Source organism: Helicoverpa armigera, chromosome 27, assembly GCF_030705265.1.
Source record: "Helicoverpa armigera isolate CAAS_96S chromosome 27, ASM3070526v1, whole genome shotgun sequence".
Lineage (NCBI taxonomy): Eukaryota > Metazoa > Arthropoda > Insecta > Lepidoptera > Noctuidae > Helicoverpa > Helicoverpa armigera.
This window is the reverse complement of record NC_087146.1, coordinates 5,224,025-5,244,420: the sequence shown is the minus strand read 5'-3', so window position 1 is coordinate 5,244,420 and position 20,396 is coordinate 5,224,025. Positions and strand designations below refer to the sequence as shown.

The 20,396-nt window shown below is 34.0% G+C and overlaps 1 protein-coding gene across 1 annotated transcript in view; it reads left to right on the top strand.

Annotated features, from left to right (window-relative positions):
• Window positions 1-3,866: 3,866 nt before the first annotated feature.
• The window catches only part of LOC110369635 (homeobox protein invected), an 81,844-nt gene continuing 65,314 nt past the window's right edge, over window positions 3,867-20,396 (top strand). The window contains exon 1 of the mRNA XM_064042230.1: window positions 3,867-4,369. The gene's annotated coding sequence lies outside the window, so the exon portion shown is untranslated. The remainder of the gene's footprint in view (window positions 4,370-20,396) is intronic.

Below are 20,396 nucleotides of genomic sequence, written 5' to 3'. Positions count from 1 at the left end.
AATAAAATTGACTAGATTATGCTTTAATGTGTGTGATACCACATAAATTCTACTTATTCGGTTAGCTTTTACGTTTGTGAGAAAAAGTTTTACTTACATTGAAAGAAACCGTTGTATTCTTATTGTAAGTGTAATTTGTGAGATTATTGTATAATTGTGTTAATCACATTTTAATTACGATTAACAGTTGTAAGAGAAGTGACGGATTAAAATACCTTTATTAATTTGACTACACAGTTTTTTGCATTAAATTCATAAATTGTATGTATGTTCCTAAATTGTTTTATTCCTTAAAACATTAAAGATAGGCACCAAAATAGATATTGTTTTATAAATAGGTAAGTAAAAAAAATATATATATATGTAGGTAAATAAATACCTAAGTAAAAAAAACAATGCACATGTTCAAATATTTTTTTTCCATTATTATTCAGATTCCAATTAAGTAAGTACCTATATGTAAAGCTACCTCAATTATCAGTCACTTCATAGATACTACCTACTTGAAAATACTTATCCAAATTATGTAGACGCGAGCCATAGAGCGCTTTTTGGTAACGATTTTTTCTCTTACAAACGAAAAACAAACGTAAGTATTTAAGAAAGTGACTTGTAACTAAGTTTTTTAATTAAAAAAGGGAGCGAAATAACTATCTGTTAGATAGCTACGCTTTGAAAGAAAACATTTTCTTTGTTTTACGAGAAAATAAGACTTATTCGCCACTAGCTAAGATGTTTGTGCTGCGTTTACACTAGGCGAGCTACTGGCGCTAGTAGGAATTCACTTTGATGAGTAAGTAGTATTTTCGTTTTTATTTAAATACCTAGAAGTAGTTATGATACCTTTTCCTTTATACATTGTCTGTGTTAATTATTTTTTGAAAACAAAACATTATTGAATTGTTCATTTTGTAGCGATAAAATAAAATTGTATACCAAAATATATGTATGGAAAAAAATACTATTATTGAACTACCAATTAGGTACTACCTATATACTTACCTACTCGTAAGTAGGTAAAAGAAAAACAATATCAATAGTTTATATTTTATAAAATTTCACTAGGTATTATATTGCACCAATAGCAAAAAAATATCGATCTAGTTAAAATAAAACATTTATTACGTTCAAAACTAAGCAATAAAAAATAAAACAATTTCGAAATAAATAAGTAATAAAAAAATAAACCAAAAAAAAGCAATTTCGGTGCCTTACTACGCAACATTGTGAGTAAAGAAATCAAAATACAGAAATTGGTTTTTGTAAAAAAACTACTTTTGATTCGATCACGTTGTAGTTCAATTATTCTTAACTACTTACTACTTTTTAGATTTTATGGCTATTCCGTTGGTAAAATTCGAACTTTATTTTTAACTACATAAGGTTCATTTTGCACTACTATTCCAAGCTAAGAGTTACTTTTGTAACTGTAAAATAGATATGTATTGTTATTTGTATTGACGTCAATAATCTGCCAATTTAGACTGTCAAATTATCAAACCAATTTGCAACGTGGGTCTAAAATAAATCTTTGGATGAAAATAGCTGTCTATACACTGAAATACTGAAATAGCCACATTGGTTTACTGACATCTTATAGGTATTACAAATTTTGAATTAATATTATATTTTTGGTTTTATTTTAGAGTTTGAGATAATTCAATGTATTCTCTTTGATGTGTTAAGGCTAAAAATAAGGCGCAATCAACATTCAAATAATGAAATAAGATGCTGTTCGTTTCCACCCGCAGCCTATGGGAACTTAGTACTTCCCGCACACAGATAAAAGTGCCCAGTGTCCTTTTTCAGGCTCTCAACTATCTGTGTAAAAAATATTTAAATCGGTTTCGCGTAAAAGTAAGACAGAAGAAAGGAGTTACTTTCGCATTCACAAATAATATCTATTAGTAGACATTGACACAACCAAACCTAATTTCACTCTACCACTCTACTATCCCACAAAACACACTCTACTCTCCCCAAATCCCAATCTAAACGCAGCATCTGTCTTAAAAGCACTTAAAAAAGGTGACTAATTAAAAAACTCCCTAGCGAAGGGTTTTTTTATTTTTGCACCCCCGTTCAGGTGAAGAATGCGAGGGGGCGACTTTAAGACCAGTTCGTGTTACTTGGGGAAAATAGCATTTTCTAAGTAAGTACTTACTATGTATTTTTTACAAGTATTTTGAGAGAATAAGACATTGAAATATATTTGTATTGATCAATTCAAGAGGTATTTATTTATCCGTAAAACTAGTTTTATTTAAATATTCGTGTAAGTGTCAGAAATCAACATATTATTTAGTCTTAAGTACCAAGGGGTATTGGGTTGCCTGGGTAACTGGGTTGAGGACGTCAGATGGGCAGTCGCTCCTTGTAAAACACTGGTGCTCAGCTGCATTCGGTAGGTCAGTGTTATCAGTGAACACACTTAAGTACTTATGTATATAAAATCACGACGAATACACAACCTCCTTTTATAGAAGACGGATAAATTATAAATACCACTTGATATGTAGGTAGGTATCAATTTACTTATCTTGATAAAACTAGGACATAATTATAAGCTATATTTAATCTATTTTATCAAGTAGTTTCTTCACCAAGAAGGGAAAACTCCGCTTAGAAGCAATTTCTATGAAAATCCTACTAATATTATAAACGCGAAAGTTTGTATGTATGGATGTTTGTTAGTCTTTCACGCAAAAACTACTGAATGGATTTTAATGAAACTTTACAATAATATAGCTTATACATCAGAATAACACATAGGCTACAATTTGTAAACATATTGTTCGAAATACTAAACCTGCGCAGACGAAGTCGCGGGCACCAGCTAGTTATAAATAATATCTATGCAAAACTTAATTGCGTATAATTCATACATGTATAAGTTATTCTAACATACGAAGTAATTAAGCTATTAAATAATAATTACTTGGAATTATGTATAAGCTGTGTTCGGGGCAAAATAATTATAATTAAAAGTAATTTTTCAAGTAAAAAATGTAAATTTATGCGCGTTCACGGCGTTTAGGTATCTGTTTTCTTTACTTATACGATTTTCTATAGGTATTAATATAATAAAGAGGAATCATTTTTTTTGTTTGTTTGTTACCTTGGCTACAAAACTAAGTACTGTTGGAAAGCTACACTCTTTCCGAGTAACATAGGCTATATTTTATCCCGGCACGGGCAGTAGGTAAGTAGTTCCCACGGGACGCGGGTGAAACTACGGGAAACGGCTAGTTATTTAACAAACAAAATGTACTATAGAAGCATGTAAAACATAAAAAACAATTACGTAAGTAGGTAAATATCTATGTAGCCTGAAGTGGTGTCTTATATTAATTAATTATATGTATTTTTAAAATCGGTAAAGTTATTTCTAAGATAAGCGATATAAACCTCAGTTTTCACTTGCTGAATTGGTAGGTAATGTTTAACTTCATTTTTACACAAAATAGGTGTACTTTTTAATTTCAGCTGCGCGCGACGGCAGACCATTGTCTCTAAATTTTATCGATATGCGAGGAACTTGGTACCCATCCTAATTTTTAGTAAACTGTGAAAGTAGTTTAACATTTTGCAATTTAAAAATCTCCGCGACAATTTTCCCCATGGTTATTCCGAATAAAAATATTTTGAAAAAGAAATTCAGTCAATAAATAATTTTTAAACATTAGTTTAATTAATTAAACATGAAAACATAAAGGCACATCACTTAATTTTAAAACTCTAAATGCCCATTGCACAAATCTCAAAAATTTTCACCAACGACAACAGAATTTCCGAGAAATCAAAAAGAAAATTTTCCAAAATCCCCCAAGAGGACGGCGTGCTAATTAGAACGACGCTTTCAAACTTAAAATGGCGGCGTATCACAAAAAAGTCGCTCAATTAAGACGCAAAATCACGCAGTCGATACAATGACGAACAAACAACCAGACATTACAATATAATAAACAGCCCAGAATATAATAAAACCAAGAAAGTAAAAATAGGGAAAAAAATGTCCGCTCCGCCCCAATGTGGGCAAGTTGAGACCACGCCTAGAGTGGGGGGGTGGGCGCAAGCGGCTGCCAGTCGGTCTCGATTCGCGCATAGAGTTAGCGTTCCTTAAAACCTCTTTTGTAAAAATTCAATTAACTGTCAAAATTTATTTTTTATCTGCACCTCTGTCATCTATGTGATATTTCCCGCGCGATTTTGACGTTTGATGATTTTTTTTGCGTTTGAATTTTGAGCGCGTTCGGTTTTTGGTGTCTGTGTTCAGTGAGTGCCAGGAATGTTTCGTTTAGTTGTTATTTTTTAAGGATTAATCGTGTTATGAAGGATTTTAGTGTTTCCAGCGGGATATTGTAGAAACGTGAGTATTTTTTCTCATTACGACTCCATTTTACAAAGAAACGCGTTACCGTAACAGCGGTAACGGCTAAAATTAACGGGCCCGTTTTTCTTTGAAAATTTTTCTTTAGAACTGTATAAAAACTATAAAAATAACCTCCATTTACGTAGTATTACGTCAAAATATACGTTGAATTTGAAAATATTTGCTCAAAATATGATTTATGATATGTTTTGAGATTCGCAAAACGAAATGACGGCTTGATATATTTGATTCAAATGAATTTATGACGTTTGTAAATTATAATGACAGTTTATGTAGAATTAGACTGATTTATTCAATTTTGTCATTTATAAGTCATTTGTAGCGTTTAACGACGTTCTTATATATTTATTTGAATATAAAATATAGTTTTAAGTTGTTTTAATATATTTGCGTGATTTTAAGAGAAAAGAGGGATAATTTTTACCGTTACCAAAATTACAATTTATTAGTAAGAAAACTAATACCTAATTGATGATCCGTTAAATCTAAAAAAAAAACTTTCTTTTCACAGTATTTATAATTCTTTGCCAGATATTATAAAGCCAAAGTTGGTTTTTCTGTATATTTGTTCGTTTAAAACACGCTAACATCGGAAACTGCGGGTTCGATTTGCAAAAAATACTTCAGTTTTAGATAGCTCATTTATCGAGGAAGGCTATAGGTAGGCTACTTATTGTTAGACTGGAAGCCGACCCCAACATAGTTGGGAGAAAGGCTCGGAGGATGATGATGCTATAGGCTACTTATTTTATCCGGGTGCGAGAGTGTCCACGAGACCCGGGTAGAACCGCATGCAACAGCTAGTTCAAAAATAAGTCTATCTATTTCTGTCTGTCATCATCAAAAACACGCATTGATAAGTAATAAATTATCGCTAATAATTGAGTTGTATATACAACAAAACTTTTATTGTAAAAATAACCAAAAAGTTTCGCACCGAAAAGGTGTAAATTTATGACTAACAATAGGTATTTGTGTCTTTTATTTATTGCAGTTTTAAAGGAATCAAAACACGTTTATTAAGTATTTAGTAAATTGATGATCATATACTTATAAATTAATATAATAAAGAGGCAAATATAATAAAGGATCCGAAACTACTAAAACGATTTGAAAAATGTTTTCACTGTTGGAAAGCTACACTCTTCCCGAGTAACATAGGCTATTTTTTATCCCGGTACGAGCAGTAGTTCCTACGGGACGCGGGTGAAACCGCGGAAAAACAGCTAGTTACATAGGTATATTTGCGAAATTTGTCTATCTATCTGTTTATCAGTTAAGCTTTCGTGGTAAAACAGCTGAAGCGAATTAGGTGAAAATGGAAAATTCATCCGAAAGTTTTCATTTTCCGTGTAACTACGGAGAGAAGTTCCCACGGAACGTGGATGAAACCGATAAAGTAAGAAAACTGACTCATTATATAAATCTGAAGATCTTACATGTTTTCTTGGACCTGAAACAACTGAAACATTTGAAATAGCTATTCTTTCAGTGTCAGATAGCCTATTTACCTATCGAGAAAGGCTTTAAGCTACGCTTTTAAGATGCACTTTCCACGAATAGTTACCACGGGACGTGGATGACACCGTAGGCAGAAGCTCTATAAAGTATCTATAAAGTAAGAGAACTGTCTCATTGATAAATCATCCTCAATTTTTTAATTAAAACTAAAAGATTAATAAGCGTGTGTAAAAAAATCTTCAATAACGCAATTGGGCTAAGATAGTTTTGAGAATTCTCAAGGACGCGAGTAAAACTGAGTGACACAGCTAGCAAAATATAATTTTGGCCTAGAAATAATTTGATGATTTTGTTTTTAAAATAAGCTGGGGTTCAAATGTCATTAGGTTACTGATTTCACCCGATTTCTCTCGTTTTTGACTAATGCATCTCAGACTATTGAATATTTTAAACGCGAAAGATTAGATAGTGTACTTATGTGAGGATGTTTTATACACTCTCACACAAAAACTAATCCCTACTAATATTATAAATGCGAAAGAAACTCTGTCAGTCTATCTGTCTGTTACGCTTTCACGTCGAAACCACTGGACTGATTTTAATAAAATTTGGTACAGAGGTAGAGTTTTTATCCCGGACTTTAGTAGAATTCTCTTGGAAACTGGATATAACCGAACTCTACGCGGGCGGAAGCTAGTACTTATATAGTTTTTAATTTTTAGCTATAAATAAATATTTTATTTTTTTATTTTATTTTATTAATTTTAAGGAAACTTACAGCTATATACTTAGGTTATCCTTCAGAATAACATAGAGGCTTCTTTTCTTCTGGGTGCGAGAAGTGGTTTCTTAAAAAATATATAAAAAACACGATTAAAAGTTGAACAGTTTGTTAAAAAAATCGCATTAATATCGCTTGGAGGGACAGAGCTAGATATATAGTTATTTTTCACCTGGAGCCTGGAATGCAGGTACCTACACTATTTCACGCACCCGGCTAAAAAATAGATTTTCCCCATAGCCCATAGCTTTTAGCTATTTTTTTCAATTCGGATCAATAGTTTCCGAGATAAACCCGTTCAAGATCAGCTCTTCACCTTTATATTATTTCAATATATTTTATTTAAAATAATATTCTACCACAAAACAATAGGTATAATCAGTGTTCAATAAATTATAGTTTTAACCAATTAATCATAGTAACACAATAATTAATTTTTAAATCGTTTTCTTTATATACTCAGGTGATAACAAAGTATTAAGTTAATACAAATACAAAGTGAATACAAATACAATGCTTATAATGTGTCATTCTGTAGGGTGTTAACAACAGTTCTCGTCCTTAGAATAATTTAATATTTATTAAGTTGTGTTGATTTATAATCTTTACTTATAATAATATAATATAATCTATAGGTATTTAGGTACTGATATAATAGGTAAAGAGGAAATATTTGTTTGTTTGTTGTTGTGCTTTATAAATCTGTGTACAAATCACGAAAATTTAAATACCTTTCTTGTGCCATAAGGGCTAGATTATACCCGAGTAAGATAGGCTATATTTTATACCCTGTACGGGTAATAGTTTCCAATAATAGTCTAGAACTGAGAAAGAACACAGGCTGCTCTTTATCTAGATGGGGGAACAAGCTTCCGGGGAACGCGGGTGGATATTGAGTGAGACACTATGTATCGTGTTGCCCGGGTAACTGGGCTAAGGAGGTCAGATAGGCAGTCGCATCTTGTGGCACACTGGTACTCAGCTGCATCCGGTTAGACTGGAAGCCGACGCCAACATAGTTGGGAAAAGGCTCGGGAGATGATCAGTACCTAAGTTAAATATATAAAAATGCAAACGCAGTCACAGCAACAAGCTAGTTATAACTTTAACCGTGGTTAACTTATCATAGTAATAAATAAATCGAACATATTTATTATAGGACGGCAAATAATACATTATTAATTGTTTACTTTATAAATATAATTAAATATATTAATGAATACGATTCACACTTGATTCGATATATATATGGTGTAGGAAACTTTACGCTTATGTATCAAGATACATAAATTATTTAAAGGTTTGTATTATATTATAAATGTATGGTATTACGGGTAGTCAGAAGCCAGTAAGTCTAACACAAGTCTTACCAAGGGGTACTGGGTTGCCCGGGTTACTTTGTTGAGTAGGTCAGATAGGCAACCGCGCTCTGTAAAACAGCGGTACTCAGCTGATTCCGTTTAGACTGGAGGCCGATCCCAACATAGGCTCGGGGATGATGATTATGAATTTATGGTTATAGAGGAAGTTGAGCTCTAAGTTACAGCCACAAATGTCAATCTAAACCATTTCGTGAACGGGTGATGTTCTTGTCATGATGAGTTCCTCCACGTTTTGGAAGGCATAATAAATTGGTGTGTCCTGGCTACCTTTTAAACATCTTTGGTAGACGTTAAGGACAGTTAGAAACAGTATTTTTAAATCTATAGTTCTTTAAAAGTTAGGCTAGGTTACTGAGTTGTAGAGGTCGGATAGGCAATCGCTCCATGTAGCACACTGGTAGGTTCTCAGCTGCATCTACATAGTTAGACTGGAAATCGACCCCGACGTAGTTCGGAAAATACTAGTCAAGTGAGTATCAGTTATTTCGTCCCCATCAGATTTTTTACAATACCAACTTTTGTGATTTAGAGCTATTACAATTGGAGCATTCAGAGCTAGCTTATAATCTAATCTACAAGATCCTAGGTCTAATTTAACAATAGTTATCAACACTATACATACATACACAGCCATCTATCTGGTTATGCTTGTCAGCCCGCGCAAATACCGAAGTAGGATGTGACTCATTCGAGAAATTATCGAATTTGTACTAAGAGAACGGACAAACAAATTTATTTTGTTGTTAAACTGGTAAATGGATTTTTTATTTTTACAGCTTTCTTGTTAAATAATGAGTCTGAAAACTATTATAATTACTAGCTTCAGAAACCGGTTTCACCCGCATCCCATAGAAACTTCGGCACGAACCCGGATAAAAAATGAAAAGTAGCCTATTGCCTTCTTCAATAAATAGGCTATCTAACACTGAAATAATTTTTCGAATTGGACCAGCAGTTCCTGAGATTAGGGCGGTCAAGCAAAAAACGATCGAAAACTAGATAAAAACTTTTGTCAGTTTATTATTTACTTGATAATATTAAAAAAAAACTGAATTTATTTAATTATTTTTTTCAATAGATAGCCCATTTGTCGAGGAGGGCCCTAGGCTACTTTTTAAACCATGTGCTCGAAGTAGTATCCACGGGACGTGGCTGAAATCTCGGGAAAACTGGTATAATTTGAATTACCCAGATTAAATTATTTGAGCTACATATAATATAACATCAGTCTTAAAATGTGTTTACAGCGAGAATATCTACAGTTCAAAGTTACAAAGGATAATTTTGAAAAGAAAATCATTCATATAAGTACTTTTGGTTTGTAAACACTTTTGCGGTTAAAATTTAAATTCAATGTTCAAGCGGTCTTACCACAGGATTACAAGTTGCAATTCGCGCATTTACTGTTTTTTTATTCTTGTACAAATAAGTGTGTATAAAGGAATACGTAAAATTATTTATTAATTTATATTTGTGATACGAAGAAGTGTTTTGTTTGGTTACCACTTTCTGAGTTTTATCAATCACTTTTGTGTTTTAAACTGTAATTGGTAATTACTGTACTATATTTTTATTACGAATTATTTATTTATTTAGCAATGATTATTCCTATATTTATTGCCTTTCCCCTTTCTCTTTCCCCACATATAACAAATAACAAATAAATATATTTTTAGTCTGCTGTGAAATAGGTAACTACTATTTCAAATATTAATTAATTATACAAATTAAGCAGTTCTACACTAAATACATACGTAACGTCATTTTCTAAAAAAAAAACAAGTAACTAGAATTAAAATCCAAAGAAAACATTTTTCCTCAAAACTGATAAATAATGAAATACCCACCAATTGGGGCTCTCACCCTAAATAAGTGCTGTTTACACAAATGCTATAATTACTACCAAAATATAATTAATACGTAAGTTCTTACAATTGAGCCTCATTATAGATATTTTTGGAATAAAGTACAAATTAGTAGGTATACTACGCTCTTTCCCCGCTTTCGTCCGAGTTCTGAAGGAACTGTTTCATGCCCGGAATGAAATACCCCATTTCTTTGTGCAGATTTTTTTTTTAATTTTGATAAATCGGTCAAGCAATTCAACAAGGAGCTTCGGAATTAAGAGGAACCATTGTATTATTTGTTTTTAATTCTATTTGAAAAATTCATTCACTGTTGGAAAGCGACACTCTTCCCGAGTAACATTGGCTATATTTCATCCCGGTACGGGCAGTAGTTCCCATGGGACGCGGCGAAAACGGCATATTAATGCGTCGAACATAGCTTTGAAAACTCTTTCTATTTGTGAAAACTGCTGGAAAAATGATTCAGTATTTAGTATTTTAGGTTTTTGCTATATACCAAAACACACATGGTAGACACATAAGTCGGGGAGTTTGTACAAAAATATTTATGGAAAGCGTTTTATGGAAATTAATCATTTATAATGTTTTCATTTTTATCTCTTCATAAGTAATAACTGATCTAAGTAAACTACTTATACAAGCCAATTATTATTATATACCAACTTTAAATAAGACACATATTCTTTTGTTTATATTTCCACCTCGTTATGGAAAACAGAACGAGTTTTTTGCATAATTCCGTAGACCGTAGATTATGTTAAATATTTCATGGTGTTACCATATTCTGCCTGTGACTAATCGCGGCTATAATTTCCAGTGATTATATGATTAGCATATATATTTATTTTGTATATATTCTAGTTTTAGCACCTGTAAGTTTTGCGGCAAATAAGTGTGCGTTTCTGAAGTTAGTCTCTATTAAGACAGCTCGCTTTCGCGGTAGATAGTGTTTTGTTATTGTTTTGACTAGTGTGAGGACAATAGCTAATTTCGGACAAGCAAATCTTTTCGACAAGATCTGTACCTATGAACAACTGCACTAGGAGTCATACCTCAGGTTCTACAGAAGTGCTAAGTTATTTGGTGCCAAAGAGTAGAGAAATATTAGCTTCTTCAAAAGGCATGTCAAATTGTGAATCTTTGGGGTCATTTGAACATCTTCGCCAGTCGTTACGGGTATTAGACAGTCTAATAAAGTCTTACCAAGGAATATCCCGTTGCTTGGGTAGCCCGGTTGAGGAGGAGGCAGTCATTGCTGTTAACTTATACTTGACTGTAAGCCGACCTAAACATAGTTGGAAAAAGCTAGGCAGATCAGATTTGCCGTACTTCAAGCTAAACGCACCCTAACCAATAATCTTCCCCATTAAATGAGCTATCTAACACCAGAAACTTCATCCAAATCTGACCACTACTTCCTAAGATTAGCGCGTTCAAACACAACATACAAATACTTATATTGACGTAGCTTAGCTGTCAAATTTCTAACGTTCGTCGTATTCCCGATAGATGGCGCTAACGTGTCTGCGTGGGCGCACCGACTAATGATTAAGAGGGTCGTGACGTAATAATGTTTGTTTGTAAAAGGTATTTGTTATTTGTTTGTTATTGTGAGAAAATGACGGTGGAATTTAATATGCGATCTATCCGTTGGTGTGTGGCTACTGGAGATAGGAATTTGTTTTTGATAGGAACTTGTATTTTGAGGCTAATGTTAAAGTTTTGTCCCTAGTAAGCAAATCCACACATACTTACTTAATTCTTTATTGAAATCCGTGATAAAAGTCACTTTCACATTAATTAAGTTTGCTTTTATCCGACTTTCAAAAGACTCACTCGATTATGCGGTTTTCAGCGTAGTAATTAGTAATAATATAGTACTTGTCAAATATAGGAAAATATTTATGCGCATTATTGAAGTCGTTTTTTTTTTGTAAAACTTTTTCTAGGTACGGGAGGTAAGTAGCGAGTTATAAAATGATTTTATAACTACTAATCGCGATATTTTATCAACCAAACACCACTGCTGGGCTGCGGCCACCTCTCACACAGAGAAGGATTGAGCGTTAATCACCACGCTTACTCAATGCGGTGGTGATTTCAGACTTTACAGTCTGAAATAATAATCTATACATATAATAAATCTGTAAAAAAACTGTGTCTGTACATTGAATATATTAAAAAAATAATAATTGGGTGGGGTTTAGAAACAGTAATGGAGCACAAATCTAAAAAAAAAATTCTGTCTGTTTGTCTGTATGTCTGTATGTCTGTATGTCTGTATGTCTGTTTGTTTGTACACGCTAATCTTCGGAACTACTGAACGGATTTCAATGATTTTTTCTTTGTTGTATCAGTATTAAGCCTGGTCAACATATAGGCTATAATTTATCTTCGAAACTTGAAGACCTGATGCAGAACTCCAACAGACCAACAAAACTATAAGAGATACAAAAATGGTGCCATGGCAAAAATTGTTTCATGTGATGAGCATTTTCAGCTGAGATAATAAATTTGAAGACCTGGAACACCTGATGTGGAACCCCAAGAGCCCAGCTTCTCTGTACCATATACAGGTATGACGTTTTAGCAAAAGTTGTTCAATTTGATAAGCACTTTCTATTGACTTATACAAATTGAAGATCTAAAACACCTGATGTGGAACTCCAGGGGCCCAGCTAGACTATAGCATATAGAGGTATGACGTTTTAGCAAAAGTTGTTCAATCTGATGAGCACTCTCTGTTGACTTATAAAAATTGAAGATGTAAATCACCTGATGTGGAACTCCAGGAGCCCAGCTAGACTATAGCATATGAAGATATGACGTTTTATCAAAAGTGGTTCAATCTGATAAGCTGAGCAAGATGTGGAACTTCAAGAGCAATACTACACTTGAAATGCATAGAAATGAATGTTATGAAATAGGTATGGTGAATCAAAAAAAGTCAGTCTTTTAGATAACCCTAAAATAATGGACACGTATTTTTTTTTCTCTCTCTCATAAAGAATTAATAACGAAGATACAACAACGCTTGAATTTCGTGTTAAGTCACTGCTTGGTACAAATTCTACATACCTAGACGTGGCGTCACGAGCCCCCACTCTCCGACTTTGTTGCGTTATATCTCATCATTATTTTGTATGTCTCTTCCAGAGACACCAGGACTCGGGACTCCAGAGTTCCGAATTTTTGGGAGGCAAACGTGGGGCCGAAGCCAACACGCTGAAGCCCTTTTGAGACAAAACCGACGATTATCCCTTTATACACTATAGAAATGAACCCAAGGACAATCCCCGGTGGACGTTGTGAGACCTACCCCCGTCATGGTTCACTCCGACCGGCCGGAGATGGGGGACAGTATATTCTCCCTGGAGAACTCAGTATATTTAGCCCCGCGGGGTCGCTACTTCCCGTCATCAGCCTCAGATGTCCTGCGGTGCCTATATCTCATTATTATTGTCGTTATTATCTCAAGAGCCTTTGTCCCTATTATGTTAGGGTCGACTTCCAGTCACGATGCAACTGCTGGTGTTTTACAAGGAGCGACTGCCTATTTGACCTCCACAACCCGGTTACCCGTTCAACCCAACACCCCTTGGTAAGACTTACTGGCTTCTGACTACCCATAACGACTGCCAAGAATGTTCAATGACAGCCGGAACCTACAGTTTAACATCACCTCCAAATAAGGGTCATTGGTATCCAAAATATACGTAGAAAGTACATAGAACTTAGAAAAGTTGCATTGGCAGGCACTTGCCAGACCTGGAATCAAAGTCACACGCTCATACTTGAGAGATTGGTTCTCTACCCACTAAACCACCACGACTTCCACCACAAAGTCACCACGACTTTGTCATCTATTTAATGTTGTTTTACGTAATAATACGTGTAATATTTTTGCCACACACATCTTAAATGCAGACTCATTAGAATCACTACTTTTATCCCTATGGTCACGTCTATTGCGGTTCAGTTTAGTCTGCTGCGCTTTTGCCGTTGAAGTACAAAAATTAAGTATATGGAACGTTTTTAATGGTTATGCGTATTCCGTTGTTTTCAAGTCAACGGGCCCTTAAAATTAAATATCAGGCTATTCAGATCTTTGATTTTGCTGACCCCGTAGTCGCTCTCATAAGGGACAGGATCCGCGTACGAAGTCGCGGGCAGAAGCTAGTAATATATAAATCACGAACACACAAACAAACAGACATTTAAGACGTAATAAAGTTTGTGTTTGTTAGTTTGTTTACTGAAAACAAGATTTATCATTTTGAAATCGTTTCAGTAGCTTTTTAATTAGATTTTCAAATGATCGGCAGAAATAGTATGGTGATACTGTAGTTCTTGAAATGGTTTCAGGGAAACTTAGTATAAAAGTAGATGGGATTTGAACTTGGTAAAAGTCAGCAGATTCAGATTTTCAACAATTTTTAGTGTGACTAGCTTCCGACGGGGGCAAATGCGTCCCATGGGAACTATTTCGCGCAGAAGGATTAAAAGTAGCTTTAAGTCTTCCTCGATAAATGAGCTATATAACCCTGAAATAATGTATCAAATAGGTCCAGTATTTACCTAGCGAAGTTCCATTAGATGCTGATATTAGCGCATTCAAACATATAGGTACCTCCCCACTCAGAGATATTAATGATTACTTAAGTCACTCCTTAGTGACGGAATGTCATACAAATCCTTTACTAAGGAATGGCTTAAGTAACCATTAAATGTCTCTGAGTGGGGAGGTTAAACTCTTCAGATTTATAATATAAGTATATATTTACGAGGAAGGTTTAGGTTTACAATTAATACCCATGTAAAACCAGGGCGTTTCCCTAGTTTCTAATAACTGGGAAACTAAATTGAATTTCGCAAATTCAACATAGCGAACTTAATAATCGGATGTGGGAAAGTACCTTATAAATCTTAGTAAATTATAATTAGCTTGTTATAATTTACTCTTACATTTATTAGTTTCCTAACTAAAAGGGACACACTGCAAAATTTTACTCGGCCGGTAGTTTGTTCGGGCTTGTTAATCAGAATGGAGAAATATTAATAACTAGCTTCCGCCAGCGGCTTCGCCCGCGTGGTGTGTTCATAAAAAGTAGCCTATGTGTTAATCCAGGGTATCACCTATCTACATATCACCTATCAACATACCAAATTTAAACCAAATCGTTCCAGCCGTTTTTGCGTGAAAGAATAACAAACATACATCCATACATTCTCACAAACTTTCACAATTATAATATTAGTAGGAAGTAGGATAGTATGGATCTATTAATGATAGAGCATATCACACTAGCTTCCGCGAGCGGTGTCACTCATCCCGTAGGAACTATAAAAAAGTTCAAACAGAAAAACTCTTCAGCTTATTAATTTTGTGGTTAAGTACTTATCCATCATCCTCCGAGCCTTTTTTCCTTACCTGTAACGACTGCCAAGGATGTTCAATGACAGCTGGGACCTACAGTTTAACATGCCATCCGAAACACAGTCATTGGTGTCTAAGATATACATAGAAAGTACATACAAACTTAGAAAAGTTGCATTGGTACTTGCCTGACCTGGGATCGAACCCACGCCCTCATACTCGAGAGGTTGGTTCTTTGCCCACTAGGCCATCACGTACCTACCAACGAACTCTCCATCCTTACAATATTAAGTAGTATAAATTCCTTAAATTCAATAAACACACTATAGAACTCATTTTACACCATACTCAATACAATTTAAGCTTGACCTACCATATGACTGCCAAGGGGACCGAGCCGATCCCCTATACATGTTTGTCACGCCAATTTATTCCAACGCCTTGAGTTTCGGCTATTAAAATACTTGACTTTTGTGTACCAAGTTTGATGTAACGTATTTTTTTAGGGAAACTAGTTCCTGTCCGTGGTTTTAGCCGCACCATGAAAGAACGAATTGCCAAATTCGGACAGTGATGAAAAGTATGTCTTTCCTCCGGTTCTAAGCTACCTCCTCTCCAATTTTCAGTAAAATCGGTTCAGTTGTTATTGATTTATAAGTAGTGTAACTAACACGACTTTCTTTTTACATGCAATCTTCACTATTTTAAAATTTGCCGTTTTTCCCCGGTTTCTGCCTCGCCCCGTGGGAACTACTGCTAGGGAAGACTGCAATTTTCAACTGAGAAAGAATTTTTCAAGTCAGTTCGGTGTTTCCGAGCCATTAGCGTATAAACAAACAGAAAAATGTTTCCTCTTTATTGTTTTGGTATAGACTAGCTGACCATCACTGTCCCGAGGGAACTCCTTCCCGCACCAGGATAAAAAGTAGCATGTATGTGCCTTGCGGGTGAAACGATGGTGTCCATTTAGTTATGAAGTAGGTTGTAGGTGAAATAAGTTGCGTTCAAAATAGCTAATTCTAAGATGTTTTTGCCAAAATAGAAAAATAAGTTAATTAACAACACACGGGTGCAATAAAACCAAATGGTTTTACAACAAAATTGTACAACATTACGTTTTATGGTACACCAATAAAATTTACCATCAAATTATACTATAAAGTAATCAAATCTCTTAATTGAATGAGTTAATTAAGAATTTTTTGGGTATCACTAAACTGTTTTTGTAGTGTGAAACATTTACATTTTTACATGAATTATTCATTTTTTTGTGGTCAAAAGTCGACCGGATTTTGTTTTGAGATTGTATAAGGTGCGACTGTCTATCTGACCTCCACAACCCAGTTATGGCATGATCTTAGCCTAAGGTAATCAGACTTTCTGGTTTCTACACTTCCTGTATCGAACTACTGTTAAAGATAGTTCAATCGGAGAAGCATGTAAATGTCGGTCCTGCTTGTGATCTCTCTCCGGTGGTATCGGATTGCCCTCCCATCGCACTGTGAGAGTGAAGGAATAGTGAGTGCACCTGTGTCTGCGCAAATGCTTGTGCACTATAATATGTCCTGCGCAGCTAGCTGATCTCCTTACATGAGAACAGCCGCCGTAGCCGACAATCGGTTAAGAAGACATCATGCCCTATACTTAGTTAAACTGACCAATGAAATCAATTTGTTAGTAACCTGTTCAGATATTTAGTGCCGCTTTGATTGGCCAATTTATGATATTCAGTAAATATAAATTGATTCTTCAAATTAAACAGATCTCATCATAAAATATTTTTGGACTAGCTTGAGCCAGCAGCGGTTTTACCCGCATTCCGTGGGTACTACTTCGCGCACCTTTTTGAAAAGTAGCCCATAGCTTTCCTGGCATCTATCACTGGGCTATCTATCACTGAAATATTTTTTCAATTCGGGCCAGTAGTGTCTGAGAAATGAGCGTTCAAACGGAAAACAAACTATTAAACTTTATAATATTATTTAGTTTCGATTTAACGACAATTTTCTAGCATTTTGTATATGTAGGATTTCAAATAATATTTAGGTACAGGAGGAAGGTTGAACACTACACATATTCTTCCAACCGAGAAATGATCATAGCAAGCAAAATTACGAACATGACATTTAGTTCAAGCAAATTACTACTTATGTAATAACTAAGAAAATAGATAGTCATTAATTTTTATTATATGCATCATAAAGACTAGTTTGTCACTAAATGGCTACCTGTATTGCCAACACATTCATTTAAAACGAAGTGTTGCCATCTGCAAAAATATCAAGATAAAAATGATGTACAAGCGTTCACACATCGCTTAAAATAAAACCTGTTTTTAACCAAACAGGTGACACATTGTATATTTTTTAATAAAAAAAATCATATTATTAAAATTAAGAGCTATAAAACCGCCTTGTTTGTGTATAATCAACAGGACGTAGTTTATATGTGGGCAAGCCTTTTATGCGTCTCTTTAATGCTTCCACCGAGCATTAGCGCGTGCAATGGAACGCGGATCGTGAAAAAAGTTAACTGTCAAACTGACGTTTGCATTTTTCCCGCCAATTTAAACGTCAAATGAGGCCTAGGTTTTGCGTTTGTGTCCGTTATTGCGTATTTTGAGGTCATTTACGGTTGTCTAAAGCTCATACAATAATTTTTGAGTGTTATAAAAAATAGAGCGTCTACTTTAATGTATTTTTATGTTCCGTTTTGTTGTTTCACTGAATTTAAATCAGCAGTATATTTTTCTATATATAAATACTTAGAAAAATCTTTAATGAATCCTGTACATTAGCTTCCGCCAGCGATATCAACCGCAATGGAAAAGTCTCCGCGCATTCGGATACACTGAAAGTTTTTCTGAAATCTGACCAGTAGTTCCGTAGATAAGCGCGATCAAAGAAACTTATAGGTACATACTACTTAATATAGATAGGAATTATGGAAACATTTAACCAATTATGACAGCATTTTCATTATAAGCATTTGAACGCAACACTTCCGAGAGATTTTTAAAAAATGACTGTTAATCAATCTTTTTATTTTCAAAACAGTAAATTATGAAAGTAAACATAGGTTATTTAATTTCATATATATCAACAAAAACAACAGGTATATCTTTTGCACAAAAACTTTTTAACAAAAGAAAATGGCGTGTCTACTTGCAATAACAGAAAGTTTTTAATTAAATTGTTACTAACTTCAGCAAAAACCTATATTATGTTAACGAAGTTATGACAGCGGCCATTTTGAAATTACATTTTTACAATGAAATGTCATATTTACAATTATTTATGTTAAGTTTATAGTAGTTGTCAGTTTGAGCTTAGTAATTTTTTATACTAAATTACTAGATATTTTCCCGGTGTGTTACCCGCGGCCCGTGGGAACTACTGCCCGTACCGGGGTTAAATACGAGTATAGTCTATGATATGATAAGTACTCTGGATGAGTGAAGCGTTCCAACAGTGGTAGAATTTTTCAAATCAGTTCAATAGTTTCTGAGCCTTTTGCCTTTTTTTAAAGTACAATAAACAAATAAATAATAATGTTAATGTAGATTGTCGTATTCCTGCGATAATATATGTTTAAGTACTTGGATTTCAGGACACCTATAATTAAATACTTCTTACCGCGTATTGTTCCGATTCAAGTAATATTCACCCAACTTTCATCAGGTAAATTGGTTCAGCCGTTTTGGTGTAGGTAGGAGGATAAAAATACATGCAAGTTATTCACTAAGTTTTTCCAAAAGAAACCTTACAAAAGTCCTTATAATCTATAACAGCTAGTTATAATATTAAATGCCAATGTACACTGAGAAAATCACAGCCTTTTAACCACAAACTGTCTCACTCAAAGCAAAAACTAAACGCAACTATTTGTAGTACAAATCAAGCGATCAAAATACACATAGAAAATTCTAGTGATAACTCTTATAACTGATAATTTTCGAGTTAGCAACCTAACAAGTACAAACACACAGTAACACCTTTAAAATTGCAAAATCGTGACAGTTAAAATAAAAATTGTACCATTGGCTACACTTTGGTCGCGTAATCTTTTACAAATTTACCTTTGCATTGCTTATAAACCTTATTCCAATAGCTATAAAGTCGAAATTCCATTAAATTTGAATAGCACATATCGTGGTTTTGTCTCACAGTTGTACAAAGTTACATTTGCGGTTGTGAAAGTGCATAATGTAGAGGCTGTTAGTTGAGAAGTGGTTTTTAGAGCGGTATTAGTAAGTTTGCGGTTGGATTATACGAAATATCTGGTTGGTGCGCGTACGCTCGACGTGTGTGGTCCGCGGTTGGTGCGTGAGGAAAGTGGCTCTACTTGTAATGTTTCTGAAGGATATAATTTTATTTTAAAGAAATGTTTTTTTTTTTAATTCGATTTTTGTTTATTCGTATTTTGGATTGTTATGAGATAAAGAAAGGTATACTTAATAAAAAATGCAGGATGTGAAAAAAAAAAGTTGCAATTCCAATTTGATTTCATCTTAATACAATTTAGATTTTTTTATATGCTTATATGCTTGCAGATATCACGTTTTTTATACAAAATACTTAATTATATGACTCAATTTAGATTCAATAATATGCAATCCATGTTTTTTTCAACACAATTTATTCTAATATTTTGAACTTCGAGTTATATGTATACAGTAACTTTCCATTCAAAAATTACAAACAACCCTTAAAGCAAGGGTGAAACCGCGGGAAGCCGTTAGTTATCAACAAAATTAAAAATTCAAATAATCTAAAACTAAAAAACATCAATCCTTACATCTTCGACTGTAACATCATTCAATCGCTAAGCTTCATCCCATTTATTTAATTACTCGTACATTAATTTAATCGCGGGTTAAATGACGGTCATTAATAAAGATCTAACTGTTGAATCAGTAGTTAATTCTCTGTCTGCGGTCTCTTTTATAGTTAAACTTGCTACCGATGGGTGTCACTGCGTTTTGAGGTAACTCCTTCCCGCTACTGGATAAAATGTAACGTATGTTGGATTGCAATCCAAAAAAAACTGCGAGTTTTATTATAAGTTAAATAGGTAGATTAGGTAGTGATTCAAAATCAAACATATTTATATTGATTTCATTATAAATAAGGGA